Source organism: Pseudophryne corroboree, chromosome 5 (assembly GCF_028390025.1).
Source record: "Pseudophryne corroboree isolate aPseCor3 chromosome 5, aPseCor3.hap2, whole genome shotgun sequence".
Taxonomy (NCBI): domain Eukaryota; kingdom Metazoa; phylum Chordata; class Amphibia; order Anura; family Myobatrachidae; genus Pseudophryne; species Pseudophryne corroboree.
The window spans coordinates 456,839,301-456,855,600 of NC_086448.1; the positions used below are offsets into that span (position 1 = coordinate 456,839,301).

Sequence of the window (16,300 nt, forward strand, 5' to 3'; positions counted from 1 at the left end):
GCTCAATTTATTCATGATGAACAGAAAAGACGCAGTAAGAACTTAAAGATATTGTTCTCTGAATGTAGATTACTAGGTGTCTACTTGCTCTTAGTTCATGAATTATCTTCTGCTGAGTAAGCGACATGTCCCGTCAGTCACTCTGACAGAATGGCTGATTCAGGTAAGCTTATGACCTTACCAATAAACTGCTTCATGTCAATGCTGCTTGACCACCCGTACACACAGCCAGATGCACATATATATCTGCAGATATACTGGGCATTGGGGGTAAATTCAGAGTTGATCGCAGCAGCAGATTTGTTAGCAGTAGGGTAAAACCATGTGCACTGCAGGTGTGGCAGATATAATAACATTTGCAGGGAGTGTTAGATTTGGGTGGGTTATTTTGTTTCTGGCTGCTTTATTTTCACACTGCAATTTAGACTTCAGTTTGAACACGCTCCGCCCAAATCTAACTCTCTCTGCACATGTTATATCTGCATCCCCTGCAGTGCACATGGTTTTGCCCAACTGCTAACAAGTTTTCTACTGCGATCAATTCGGAATTAGGCCCACTGACTGAGCAGCAGAACAGAAGTGATACGTCTGAACGACTTCGTTCACAGACATCATTTGGATACACTCACCGACCCACTAGCGATATACTGTATCTAATGGCTGCCCAGTGTGTACCCAGCATTAGTTGCACCGGTCTGTAATATATCTATTGGCTGACAATAGCCCATAAAGATAAACCAAGTCATGGAAATGGAAAAAAAAAAAAAAGATACACATTTTAATGAGAATCAGTGTCATCCACAGCTATCTTTAAATAAATTTTTTTAAATTAATTTTCCCTATGTATTATTCTAATACGGATGTTAGGGCATGACTGTATAAAGGTATTTATGTTATAGGGCTGTGAAATTCCATAGCGGCTAGTAAATATTCTTGTAGATCTCCTTTAGTACAGTTTTATTAGCTTTCTTATCCTTTATCCCTTTCGCACAGCTTTCAATCTAATTAAACTATTAAAAACATAGGGGCAGATGTATTAAGCCTGGAAACGGCATAAGGACGTGATAAACAGTGATAAGTGCAAGGTGAGTGCAAGGTGATAAACGCACCAGCCAGTCAGCTCATAACTGTCAACTTATCAGAGCTGATTGGCTGGTGCGTTTATTACCTTGCACTTATCACTGGTTTATCACTTCCTTTGTTGTCTCCAGGATAACACATTCGCCCCATAGATAAAATAGACATCATTGTGGGCTTGTCAAGGTCTTAAAGGCCCAATATTCATACATGTACCTTTAAAGGATGGCTGTGCTGAAAGGCTACATGTACCTCAAGTGTGCTGTATCTATTAGCAACAAGACATTTCTAATTCACCATACTGCACTATGGAGCTCAAACTTTTAGATGCCAGAAAACCCATAAAAAACAAAAAAAAATAAGAATTTACTTACCGATAATTCTATTTCTCATAGTCCGTAGTGGATGCTGGGAACTCCGAAAGGACCATGGGGAATAGCGGCTCCGCAGGAGACTGGGCACAAAAGTAAAAGCTTTAGGACTAGCTGGTGTGCACTGGCTCCTCCCCCTATGACCCTCCTCCAAGCCTCAGTTAGGATACTGTACCCGGACGAGCGTACATAATAAGGAAGGATCTTGAATCCCGGGTAAGACTCATACCAGCCACACCAATCACACCGTACAACTTGTGATCTGAACCCAGTTAACAGTATGATAAACGTAGGAGCCTCTGAAAAGATGGCTCACAACAATAAACAACCCGATTTTTGTAACAATAACTATATACAAGTATTGCAGACAATCCGCACTTGGGATGGGCGCCCAGCATCCACTACGGACTATGAGAAATAGAATTATCGGTAAGTAAATTCTTATTTTCTCTGACGTCCTAGTGGATGCTGGGAACTCCGTAAGGACCATGGGGATTATACCAAAGCTCCCAAACGGGCGGGAGAGTGCGGATGACTCTGCAGCACCGAATGAGAGAACTCCAGGTCCTCCTCAGCCAGGGTATCGAATTTGTAAAATTTAGCAAACGTGTTTGCCCCTGACCAAGTAGCTGCTCGGCAAAGTTGTAAAGCCGAGACCCTTCGGGCAGCCGCCCAAGATGAGCCCACTTTCCTTGTGGAATGGGCTTTTACAGATTTTGGCTGTGGCAGGCCTGCCACAGAATGTGCAAGCTGAATTGTACTACAAATCCAACGAGCAATCGTCTGCTTAGAAGCAGGAGCACCCAGCTTGTTGGGTGCATACAGGATAAACAGCGAGTCAGATTTTCTGACTCCAGCCGTCCTGGAAACATATATTTTCAGGGCCCTGACTACGTCCAGCAACTTGGAGTCCTCCAAGTCCCTAGTAGCCGCAGGTACCACAATAGGCTGGTTCATGTGAAACGCTGAAACCACCTTAGGGAGAAATTGAGGGCGAGTCCTCAGTTCTGCCCTGTCTGAATGAAAAATTAGGTAAGGGCTTTTATATGATAAAGCCGCCAATTCTGAGACACGCCTGGCTGAAGCCAGGGCTAACAGCATGACCATTTTCCATGTGAGATATTTCAATTCCACAGTGGTGAGTGGTTCAAACCAATGTGATTTTAGGAGACTCAACACTACATTGAGATCCCAAGGTGCCACTGGAGGCACAAAAGGAGGCTGTATATGCAGTACCCCTTTGACAAACGTCTGAACTTCAGGCACTGAAGCCAGTTCTTTTTGGAAGAAGATTGACAGGGCCGAAATTTGAACCTTAATGGACCCTAATTTTAGGCCCATAGATAGTCCTGTTTGCAGGAAATGCAGGAAACGACCCAGTTGAAATTCCTCTGTAGGGGCCTTCTTGGCCTCACACCACGCAACATATTTCCGCCAAATGCGGTGATAATGTTTTGCGGTTACATCCTTTCTGGCCTTGACCAGGGTAGGGATGACTTCATCTGGAATGCCTTTTTCCTTCAGGATCCGGCGTTCAACCTCCATGCCGTCAAACGCAGCCGCGGTAAGTCTTGGAACAGACAAGGTCCCTGCTGGAGCAGGTCCTTTCTGAGAGGTAGAGGCCACGGGTCCTCCGTGAGCATCTCTTGAAGTTCCGGGTACCTAGTCCTTCTTGGCCAATCCGGAGCCACGAGTATAGTTCTTACTCCTCTCCTTCTTATGATTCTCAGTACTTTGGGTATGAGAGGCAGAGGAGGGAACACATACACTGACTGGTACACCCACGGTGTTACCAGAGCGTCCACCGCTATTGCCTGAGGGTCCCTTGACCTGGCGCAATATCTGTCTAGTTTCTTGTTGAGACGAGACGCCATCATGTCCACCTTTGGTTTTTCCCAACGGTTTACAATCACGTGGAAGACTTCTGGGTGAAGTCCCCACTCCCCCGGGTGGAGGTCGTGTCTGCTGAGGAAGTCTGCTTCCCAGTTGTCCACTCCCGGAATGAACACCGCTGACAGTGCTGTCACATGATTTTCCGCCCAGCGAAGAATTCTTGCAGCTTCTGCCATTGCCCTCCTGCTTCATGTGCCGCCCTGTCTGTTTACGTGGGCGACTGCCGTGATGTTGTCCGATTGGATCAAAACCGACTGACCCTGAAGCAGAGGCCTTGCTTGACTTAGGGCATTGTAAATTGCCCTTAGTTCCAGGATATTTATGTGAAGAGACGTTTCCATGCTTGACCACAAGCCCTGGAAATTTCTTCCCTGTGTGACTGCTCCCCAGCCTCTCAGGCTGGCATCCGTGGTCACCAGAATCCAGTCCTGAATGCCGAATCTGCGGCCCTCTAGAAGATGAGCACTCTGCAACCACCACAGGAGAGACACCCTTGTCCTTGGAGATAGGGTTATCCGCTGATGCATCTGAAGATGCGATCCGGACCATTTGTCCAGCAGATCCCACTGAAACGTTCTTGCATGGAATCTTCCGAATGGAATCGCTTCGTAAGAAGCCACCATCTTTCCCAGGACCCTTGTGCATTGATGCACTGACACTTGTCCTGGTTTCAGGAGGTTCCTGACTAGCTCGGATAACTCCCTGGCCTTCTCCTCCGGGAGAAACACCTTTTTCTGGACTGTGTCCAGAATCATCCCTAGGAACAGTAGACGTGTTGTTGGAATCAGCTGCGATTTTGGAATATTTAGAATCCACCCGTGCTGACGTAGCACCACCTGAGATAGTGCTACTCCGACCTCTAACTGTTCCCTGGACCTTGCCCTTATCAGGAGATCGTCCAAGTAAGGGATAATTAAGACGCCTTTTCTTCGAAGAAGAATCATCATTTCGGCCATTACCTTGGTAAAGACCCGTGGTGCCGTGGACAATCCAAACGGCAGCGTCTGAAACTGATAATGACAGTTCTGTACCACAAACCTGAGGTACCCTTGGTGATGTCCAGAGACACCATATAGTCCCCTTCTTCCAGGTTCGCTATCACTGCTCTGAGTGATTCCATCTTGAATCTGAACCTTTTTATGTAAGTGTTCAATGATTTCAGATTTAAAATCGGTCTCACCGAGCCGTCCGGCTTCGGTACCACAAACAGCGTGGAATAATACCCCTTTCCCTGCTGTAGGAGGGGTACCTTGATTATCACCTGCTGGGAATACAGCTTGTGAATAGCTTCCAATACTGCCTCCCTGTCGGAGGGAGACGTTGGTAGAGCAGACTTCAGGAACCGGCGAGGGGGAGACGTCTCGAATTCCAATTTGTACCCCTGTGATACTACCTGCAGGATCCAGGGGTCCACTTGCGAGTGAGCCCAGTGCGCGTTGAAATTTTTGAGACGGGCCCCCACCATGCCTGAGTCCGCTTGTAAAGCCCCAGCGTCATGCTGAAGACTTGGCAGAAGCGGGGGAGGGCTTCTGATCCTGGGAAGAGGCTGCTTGCTGCAGTCTTTTTCCCCTTCCTCTGCCCCGGGGCAGAAATGAGTGGCCTTTTGCCCGCTTGCCCTTATGGGAACGAAAGGACTGAGTTTGAAAAGACGGTGTCTTTTTCTGCTGAGAGGTGACCTGGGGTAAAAAGGTGGATTTTCCAGCCGTCGCCGTGGCCACCAGGTCTGATAGACCGACCCCAAATAACTCCTCCCCTTTATACGGCAAAACTTCCATATGCCGTTTTGAATCCGCATCACCTGACCACTGTCGTGTCCATAAACTTCTTCTGGCAGAAATGGACAACGCACTTACTCTTGATGCCAGGGTGCAAATATCCCTCTGTGCATCTCGCATATATAGTAATGCATCCTTTAAATGCTCTACAGTCAACAATATACTGTCCCTATCCAGGGTATCAATATTTTCAGTCAGGGAATCCGACCAAGCTACTCCAGCGCTGCACATCCAGGCTGAGGCGATTGCTGGTCGCAGTATAACACCAGTATGTGTGTATATACCTTTTAGGATATTTTCCAGCTTTCTATCAGCTGGTTCCTTGAGGGCGGCCGTATCAGGAGACGGTAACGCCACTTGTTTTGATAAGCGTGTGAGCGCCTTATCTACCCTAGGGGGTGTTTCCCAACGCGCCCTAACCTCTGGCGGGAAAGGGTATAATGCCAATAATTTATTAGAAATCAGCAGTTTTTTATCGGGGGAAACCCACGCTTTGTCACACACCTCATTTAATTCATCTGATTCAGGAAAAACTATGGGTAGTTTTTTCACACCCCACATAATACCCTTTTTTGTGGTAATTGTAGTATCAGAAATGTTCAAAGCCTCCTTCATTGCCGTGATCATGTAACGTGTGGCCCTACTGGACATTACGTTTGTCTCGTCACCGTCGACACTGGAGTCAGTATCCATGTCTGGGTCTGCTTCCATACGACCATCCAGTCAGGTGTCGACTCCCTAGGGGGTGACATCACTATTACAGGCAATTGCTCCGCCTCCACATCATTTTCCTCCTCATACATGTCGACACAATCGTACCGACACACAGCACACACACAGGGAATGCTCTGATAGAGGACAGGACCCCACGAGCCCTTTGGGGAGACAGAGGGAGAGTTTGCCAGCACACACCAGAGCGCTATATATATTAGAGATGAGCGCCTGAAATTTTTCGGGTTTTGTGTTTTGGTTTTGGGTTCGGTTCCGCGGCCGTGTTTTGGGTTCGACCGCGTTTTGGCAAAACCTCACCGAATTTTTTTTGTCGGATTCGGGTGTGTTTTGGATTCGGGTGTTTTTTTAAAAAAACACTAAAAAACAGCTTAAATCATAGAATTTGGGGGTCATTTTGATCCCATATTATTATTATTAACCTCAAAAACCATAATTTCCACTCATTTTCAGTCTATTCTGAATACCTCACAATATTATTTTTAGTCCTAAAATTTGCACCAAGGTCGCTGGATGACTAAGCTAAGCGACACTAGTGGCCGACACAAACACCTGGCCCATCTAGGAGTGGCACTGCAGTGTCACGCAGGATGTCCCTTCCAAAAAACCCTCCCCAATCAGCACATGACGCAAAGAAAAAAAGAGGCGCAATGAGGTAGCTGACTGTGTGAGTAAGATAAGCGACCCTAGTGGCCGACACAAACACCGGGCCCATTTAGGAGTGGCACTGCAGTGTCACGCAGGATGTCCCTTCCAAAAAACCCTCCCCAATCAGCACATGACGCAAAGAAAAAAAGAGGCGAAATGAGGTAGCTGACTGTGTGAGTAAGATTAGCGACCCTAGTGGCCGACACAAACACCGGGCCCATTTAGGAGTGGCACTGCAGTGTCACGCAGGATGTCCCTTCCAAAAAACCCTCCCCAATCAGCACATGACGCAAAGAAAAAAAGAGGCGCAATGAGGTAGCTGACTGTGTGAGTAAGATTAGCGACCCTAGTGGCCGACACAAACACCGGGCCCATTTAGGAGTGGCACTGCAGTGTCACGCAGGATGTCCCTTCCAAAAAACCCTCCCCAATCAGCACATGACGCAAAGAAAAAAAGAGGCGCAATGAGGTAGCTGACTGTGTGAGTAAGATTAGCGACCCTAGTGGCCGACACAAACACCGGGCCCATTTAGGAGTGGCACTGCAGTGTCACGCAGGATGTCCCTTCCAAAAAACCCTCCCCAATCAGCACATGACGCAAAGAAAAAAAGAGGCGCAATGAGGTAGCTGACTGTGTGAGTAAGATTAGCGACCCTAGTGGCCGACACAAACACCGGGCCCATTTAGGAGTGGCACTGCAGTGTCACGCAGGATGTCCCTTCCAAAAAACCCTCCCCAATCAGCACATGACGCAAAGAAAAAAAAGGCGCAATGAGGTAGCTGACTGTGTGAGTAAGATTAGCGACCCTAGTGGCCGACACAAACACCGGGCCCATTTAGGAGTGGCACTGCAGTGTCACGCAGGATGTCCCTTCCAAAAAACCCTCCCCAAACAGCACATGACGCAAAGAAAAATAAAAGAAAAAAGAGGTGCAAGATGGAATTGTCCTTGGGCCCTCCCACCCACCCTTATGTTGTATAAACAAAACAGGACATGCACACTTTAACCAACCCATCATTTCAGTGACAGGGTCTGCCACACGACTGTGACTGATATGACGGGTTGGTTTGGACCCCCCCCAAAAAAGAAGCAATTAATCTCTCCTTGCACAAACTGGCTCTACAGAGGCAAGATGTCCACCTCATCATCACCCTCCGATATATCACCGTGTACATCCCCCTCCTCACAGATTATCAATTCGTCCCCACTGGAATCCACCATCTCAGCTCCCTGTGTACTTTGTGGAGGCAATTGCTGCTGGTCAATGTCTCCGCGGAGGAATTGATTATAATTCATTTTAATGAACATCATCTTCTCCACATTTTCTGGATGTAACCTCGTACGCCGATTGCTGACAAGGTGAGCGGCGGCACTAAACACTCTTTCGGAGTACACACTTGTGGGAGGGCAACTTAGGTAGAATAAAGCCAGTTTGTGCAATGGCCTCCAAATTGCCTCTTTTTCCTGCCAGTATAAGTATGGACTGTGTGACGTGCCTACTTGGATGCGGTCACTCATATAATCCTCCACCATTCTTTCAATGGTGAGAGAATCATATGCAGTGACAGTAGACGACATGTCCGTAATCGTTGTCAGGTCCTTCAGTCCGGACCAGATGTCAGCATCAGCAGTCGCTCCAGACTGCCCTGCATCACCGCCAGCGGGTGGGCTCGGAATTCTGAGCCTTTTCCTCGCACCCCCAGTTGCGGGAGAATGTGAAGGAGGAGATGTTGACAGGTCGCGTTCCGCTTGACTTGACAATTTTCTCACCAGCAGGTCTTTCAACCCCAGCAGACTTGTGTCTGCCGGAAAGAGAGATCCAAGGTAGGCTTTAAATCTAGGATCGAGCACGGTGGCCAAAATGTAGTGCTCTGATTTCAACAGATTGACCACCCGTGAATCCTTGTTAAGCGAATTAAGGGCTCCATCCACAAGTCCCACATGCCTAGCGGAATCGCTCCGTGTTAGCTCCTCCTTCAATGTCTCCAGCTTCTTCTGCAAAAGCCTGATGAGGGGAATGACCTGACTCAGGCTGGCAGTGTCTGAACTGACTTCACGTGTGGCAAGTTCAAAGGGCATCAGAACCTTGCACAACGTTGAAATCATTCTCCACTGCGCTTGAGACAGGTGCATTCCACCTACTATATCGTGCTCAATTGTATAGGCTTGAATGGCCTTTTGCTGCTCCTCCAACCTCTGAAGCATATAGAGGGTTGAATTCCACCTCGTTACCACTTCTTGCTTCAGATGATGGCAGGGCAGGTTCAGTAGTTTTTGGTGGTGCTCCAGTCTTCTGTACGTGGTGCCTGTACGCCGAAAGTGTCCCGCAATTTTTCTGGCCACCGACAGCATCTCTTGCACGCCCCTGTCGTTTTTTAAATAATTCTGCACCACCAAATTCAAGGTATGTGCAAAACATGGGACGTGCTGGAATTTGCCCATATTTAATGCACACACAATATTGCTGGCGTTGTCCGATGCCACAAATCCACAGGAGAGTCCAATTGGGGTAAGCCATTCCGCGATGATCTTCCTCAGTTGCCGTAAGAGGTTTTCAGCTGTGTGCGTATTCTGGAAACCGGTGATACAAAGCGTAGCCTGCCTAGGAAAGAGTTGGCGTTTGCGAGATGCTGCTACTGGTGCCGCCGCTGCTGTTCTTGCGGCGGGAGTCCATACATCTACCCAGTGGGCTGTCACAGTCATATAGTCCTGACCCTGCCCTGCTCCACTTGTCCACATGTCCGTGGTTAAGTGGACATTGGGTACAACTGCATTTTTTAGGACACTGGTGAGTCTTTTTCTGACGTCCGTGTACATTCTCGGTATCGCCTGCCTAGAGAAGTGGAACCTAGATGGTATTTGGTAACGGGGGCACACTGCCTCAATAAATTGTCTAGTTCCCTGTGAACTAACGGCGGATACCGGACGCACGTCTAAAACCAACATAGTTGTCAAGGCCTCAGTTATCCGCTTTGCAGCAGGATGACTGCTGTGATATTTCATCTTCCTCGCAAAGGACTGTTGAACAGTCAATTGCTTACTGGAAGTAGTACAAGTGGGCTTACGACTTCCCCTCTGGGATGACCATCGACTCCCAGCAGCAACAACAGCAGCGCCAGCAGCAGTAGGCGTTACACGCAAGGATGCATCGGAGGAATCCCAGGCAGGAGAGGACTCGTCAGAATTGCCAGTGACATTGCCTGCAGGACTATTGGCATTCCTGGGGAAGGAGGAAATTGACACTGAGGGAGTTGGTGGGGTGGTTTGCGTGAGCTTGGTTACAAGAGGAAGGGATTTACTGGTCAGTGGACTGCTTCCGCTGTCACCCAAAGTTTTTGAACTTGTCACTGACTTATTATGAATGCGCTGCAGGTGACGTATAAGGGAGGATGTTCCGAGGTGGTTAACGTCCTTACCCCTACTTATTACAGCTTGACAAAGGGAACACACGGCTTGACACCTGTTGTCCGCATTTCTGTTGAAATAGTTCCACACCGAAGAGCTGATTTTTTTGGTATTTTCACCAGGCATGTCAACGGCCATATTCCTCCCACGGACAACAGGTGTCTCCCCGGGTGCCTGACTTAAACAAACCACCTCACCATCAGAATCCTCCTGGTCAATTTCCTCCCCAGCGCCAGCAACACCCATATCCTCCTCATCCTGGTGTACTTCAACACTGACATCTTCAATCTGACTATCAGGAACTGGACTGCGGGTGCTCCTTCCAGCACTTGCAGGGGGCGTGCAAATTGTGGAAGGCGCATGCTCTTCACGTCCAGTGTTGGGAAGGTCAGGCATCGCAACCGACACAATTGGACTCTCCTTGTGGATTTGGGATTTCGAAGAATGCACAGTTCTTTGCGGTGCTACTGCTTTTGCCAGCTTGAGTCTTTTCATTTTTCTAGCGAGAGGCTGAGTGCCTCCATCCTCATGTGAAGCTGAACCACTAGCCATGAACATAGGCCAGGGCCTCAGCCGTTCCTTGCCACTCCGTGTGGTAAATGGCATATTGGCAAGTTTACGCTTCTCCTCCGACAATTTTATTTTAGGTTTTGGAGTCCTTTTTTTACTGATATTTGGTGTTTTGGATTTGACATGCTCTGTACTATGACATTGGGCATCGGCCTTGGCAGACGACGTTGCTGGCATTTCATCGTCTCGGCCATGACTAGTGGCAGCAGCTTCAGCACGAGGTGGAAGTGGATCTTGATCTTTCCCTAATTTTGGAACCTCAACATTTTTGTTCTCCATATTTTAATAGGCACAACTAAAAGGCACCTCAGGTAAACAATGGAGATGGATGGATACTAGTATACAATTATGGACGGACTGCCGAGTGCCGACACAGAGGTAGCTACAGCCGTGAACTACCGTACTGTGTCTGCTGCTAATATAGACTGGTTGATAAAGAGATGTCGTAGTATGTATGTATGAAGAAGAAAGAAAAAAAAACCACGGTTAGGTGGTATACAATTATGGACGGACTGCCGAGTGCCGACACAGAGGTAGCCACAGCCGTGAACTACCGTACTGTACTGTGTCTGCTGCTAATATAGACTGGTTGATAAAGAGATGTAGTAGTATGTATGTATAAAGAAGAAAAAAAAACCACGGTTAGGTGGTATACAATTATGGACGGACTGCCGAGTGCCGACACAGAGGTAGCCACAGCCGTGAACTACCGTACTGTACTGTGTCTGCTGCTAATATAGACTGGTTGATAAAGAGATGTAGTAGTATGTATGTATAAAGAAGAAAGAAAAAAAAACCACGGTTAGGTGGTATACAATTATGGATGGACTGCCGAGTGCCGACACACAGGTAGCCACAGCCGTGAACTACCATACTGTACTGTGTCTGCTGCTAATATAGACTGGTTGATAAAGAGATGTCGTAGTATGTATGTATGAAGAAGAAAAGAAAAAAAACCACGGTTAGGTGGTATACAATTATGGACGGACTGCCGAGTGCCGACACAGAGGTAGCCACAGCCGTGAACTACCGTACTGTACTGTGTCTGCTGCTAATATAGACTGGTTGATAAAGAGATGTCGTAGTATGTATGTATAAAGAAGAAAGAAAAAAAAACCACGGTTAGGTGGTATACAATTATGGACGGACTGCCGAGTGCCGACACAGGGGTAGCCACAGCCGTGAACTACCGTACTGTACTGTGTCTGCTGCTAATATAGACTGGTTGATAAAGAGATGTAGTAGTATGTATGTATAAAGAAGAAAGAAAAAAAAACCACGGTTAGGTGGTATACAATTATGGACGGACTGCCGAGTGCCGACACAGAGGTAGCCACAGCCGTGAACTACCGTACTGTACTGTGTCTGCTGCTAATATAGACTGGTTGATAAAGAGATGTAGTAGTATGTATGTATAAAGAAGAAAGAAAAAAAAACCACGGTTAGGTGGTATACAATTATGGACGGACTGCCGAGTGCCGACACAGAGGTAGCCACAGCCGTGAACTACCGTACTGTACTGTGTCTGCTGCTAATATAGACTGGTTGATAAAGAGATGTAGTAGTATGTATGTATAAAGAAGAAAGAAAAAAAAACCACGGTTAGGTGGTATACAATTATGGACGGACTGCCGAGTGCCGACACAGAGGTAGCCACAGCCGTGAACTACCGTACTGTACTGTGTCTGCTGCTAATATAGACTGGTTGATAAAGAGATGTAGTAGTATGTATGTATAAAGAAGAAAGAAAAAAAAACCACGGTTAGGTGGTATACAATTATGGACGGACTGCCGAGTGCCGACACAGAGGTAGCCACAGCCGTGAACTACCGTACTGTACTGTGTCTGCTGCTAATATAGACTGGTTGATAAAGAGATGTAGTAGTATGTATGTATAAAGAAGAAAGAAAAAAAAACCACGGTTAGGTGGTATACAATTATGGACGGACTGCCGAGTGCCGACACAGAGGTAGCCACAGCCGTGAACTACCGTACTGTACTGTGTCTGCTGCTAATATAGACTGGTTGATAAAGAGATGTCGTAGTATGTATGTATGAAGAAGAAAGAAAAAAAAACCACGGTTAGGTGGTATACAATTATGGACGGACTGCCGAGTGCCGACACAGAGGTAGCCACAGCCGTGAACTACCGTACTGTACTGTGTCTGCTGCTAATATAGACTGGTTGATAAAGAGATGTCGTAGTATGTATGTATAAAGAAGAAAGAAAAAAAAACCACGGTTAGGTGGTATACAATTATGGACGGACTGCCGAGTGCCGACACAGAGGTAGCCACAGCCGTGAACTACCGTACTGTACTGTGTCTGCTGCTAATATAGACTGGTTGATAAAGAGATGTAGTAGTATGTATGTATAAAGAAGAAAGAAAAAAAAACCACGGGTAGGTGGTATACAATTATGGATGGACTGCCGAGTGCCGACACAGAGGTAGCTACAGCCGTGAACTACCGTACTGTGTCTGCTGCGACTGGATGATAAATAATGATATAAAAAATATATATATATCACTACTGCAGCCGGACAGGTATATATATTATATAATGACGGACCTGCTGGACACTGTCTGTCAGCAGAATGAGTTTTTTATAGAATAAAAAAAAAACACCACACAAGTGAAGTCACACGACGAGTGTTTAACTTTTTCAGGCAATCACAATATAGTATACTACTAACTATACTGGTGGTCAGTGTGGTCAGGTCACTGGTCAGTCACACTGGCAGTGGCACTCCTGCAGCAAAAGTGTGCACTGTTTAATTTTAATATAATATGTACTCCTGGCTCCTGCTATAACCTATAACTGGCACTGCAGTGCTCCCCAGTCTCCCCCACAATTATAAGCTGTGTGAGCTGAGCACAGTCAGATATATAATATATACATAGATGATGCAGGCATGCAGCACACTGGGCTGAGCAGTGCACACAGATATGGTATGTGACTGAGTCACTGTGTGTACCGTTTTTTTCAGGCAGAGAACGGATATATTAAATAAAACAACTGCACTGCTGGTGGTCACTGTGGTCAGTCACTAAACTCTGCACTCTCTTCTACAGTATCAGCCTCAGGTCAATCTCTCTCTCTCTCTCCTAATCTAAATGGAGAGGACGCCAGCCACGTCCTCTCCCTATCAATCTCAATGCACGTGTGAAAATGGCGGCGACGCGCGGCTCCTTATATAGAATCCGAGTCTCGCGAGAATCCGACAGCGTCATGATGACGTTCGGGCGCGCTCGGGTTAACCGAGCAAGGCGGGAAGATCCGAGTCGCCCGTGAAAAAAAACATGAAGTTCGTGCGGGTTCGGATTCAGAGAAACCGAACCCGCTCATCTCTAATATATATGCAGGGATAACCTTATATAAGTGTTTCTCCCTTCTATAGCTGCTGTATATGTATTTTCTGCCAATTAGTGCCCCCCCCCTCTCTTGTTTTACCCTGATTCTGTAGCAGGACTGCAGGGGAGAGTCAGGGAGCCGTCCTTCCAGCGGAGCTGTGAGGGAAAATGGCGCTTGTGTGCTGAGGAGATAGGCTCCGCCCCCTTTTCGGCGGCCTTTTCTCCCGCTTTTTTTAGGAAAACTGGCAGGGGTTAAATGCATCCATATAGCCCAGGAGCTATATGTGATGCATTTCTTTAGCCATATAAGGTTTAAAACATGTTTTATTGCGTCTCAGGGCGCTCCCCCCCCAGCGCCCTGCACCCTCAGTGACCGGAGTGTGAAGTGTGCTGAGAGCAATGGCGCACAGCTGCAGTGCTGTGCGCTACCTTATTGAAGACAGGTCTTCTGCCGCCGATTTTTCCGGACCTCTTCGCTCTTCTGGCTCTGTAAGGGGGCCGGCGGCGCGGCTCCGGGACCCATCCAGGCTGAACCTGTGATCGTCCCTCTGGAGCTAATGTCCAGTAGCCAAGAAGCCCAATCCACTCTGCATTCAGGTGAGTTCGCTTCTTCTCCCCTTAGTCCCACGATGCAGTGAGCCTGTTGCCAGCAGGTCTCACTGAAAATAAAAAAACCTATTTAAAACTTTTACTCTAAGCAGCTCTGGAGAGCTACCTAGCATGCACCCTTCTCGGCCGGGCACAAAAATCTAACTGAGGCTTGGAGGAGGGTCATAGGGGGAGGAGCCAGTGCACACCAGCTAGTCCTAAAGCTTTTACTTTTGTGCCCAGTCTCCTGCGGAGCCGCTATTCCCCATGGTCCTTACGGAGTTCCCAGCATCCACTAGGACGTCAGAGAAACTACAAATACTGTCTTAAGCATTCTTAGCAAGGTGAAGCATTTCAGACCATTTTCTCACTTAGGGTGACATTTACCAAGCAGTGATAAGAGCAGAGAAGTGTGCCAGTGGAGAAGTGCCCATGGCAACCAATCATCACTTAAGTAACATCTATAATTTGCATACTATAAAATGATACAGAACTGCTGATTGGTTGATGGGGCAACTTCTCCACTGGCTCACTTCTCAGCTCTTATCACTGCTTAGTAAATGTCCCCCTAAGTTACAATCTATTAGTTCCTAAACCACATACATTTTACATACACAAAATAAAAGTAATGATATATGGCTACCATTTATCCATGCAAACACAGCTAATGTGGTGATTTATCAGGTACAACTCCAGTGTCATCAACACTGGACTGATAACATGATTTGAAATCTTGAAGACCAGATGATCAAGTGGAACTCTTAAAATTGAGGTGGAGACAATGGTTTTAAAGGTTTTACTCCTTTCATTTAAGGGTGAATTCAATCATATGCAATGTGTGGTCAAATAGACAATTACTGTATTCAACATTGCACAATTTCCTGCACACCTCTATGAGGCATGAGGGGAAAAGGTGCAATGCTAGTGGATTCAAGATGTCCATTTCTGACAATTTTACAGCCACCTTTAGTAATTGTTTCATTCTCTTGTACAAGTGGGTAGAAACATTGAGTTGTCGGAGGGGGTGAAGGACTCCTCAGGCTTTGTAAAAATTATTTCTCTAGCATCCATAAGGGATATTGGGGAAATCTAGAATGATGGGGTATAGACAGGGTCCAAAGAAGCCAGTGCACTTTAAATTTCTTCAACTGGGTGTGCTGGCTCCTCCTCTCTATGCCGCCTCCCACAGGTAGTTTAGAAAAAAGCGCCCTCAGGAGGGGATGCACATCTCTGCAGCTCATGAGAGATTTCTTCAATTTCTTTTAATCTTTTATTATTTTCGGTATGCTGTCTGGGCCACAGCATACCTGCACCGTGGGAGTTAGGGGAGGGGATGGTCACCGGCCTTACGAAGTGCAGAGCCGCTTCCCTGCTGCAGGACCACCGTCCTGACGGGTTGTTGTTCAGCAGGGCACTGCGCCTTGGCTGTCACAGCCGCAGCACGCCGCACACCCCTAACGCTGCCCGAAGGTGACATTGTGGTGAGTACAAATCGGGGACCCCACTAGGGGGATCCCCAGGATCAACGTGTGGCTGACCACGGGTGCAGGGTACAGGAACCTCCCGGAGGGTCCCGCTAAGATCCCCCGTGTAGAGCTGGCACAAAAGGTCTTGACTAGCACTTGTGTGGTGTTTTAAGCTTAAAAGGAGACTTTTGCCAGTATAATATACGTATGTAACACCGGCGCCATAGGAGGGGGCGGAGCTACCACAGAGCAAGACCTGAGGCATTTTGGCACTATCCTCTGCTTACTGCAGCACAGACAGTGCTCCCTGATCCTCAGCCACAATGCTTATCTGGTACAGGGTGTAGCAAAGGGGGAGAGCCGCTTGTGTACACTATCCTGATCCTATCTAGGACAATAATTGTTAGTGTTTACTGTATTATAG

General features: G+C 47.2%; 1 protein-coding gene across 1 annotated transcript in view; it reads right to left on the minus strand.

Moving 5' to 3' along the window:
- NSUN2 (NOP2/Sun RNA methyltransferase 2) overlaps nt 1-16,300 on the minus strand; it is a 393,529-nt gene that overhangs the window by 19,884 nt on the left and 357,345 nt on the right. The gene's annotated exons all lie outside the window — the stretch shown is intronic.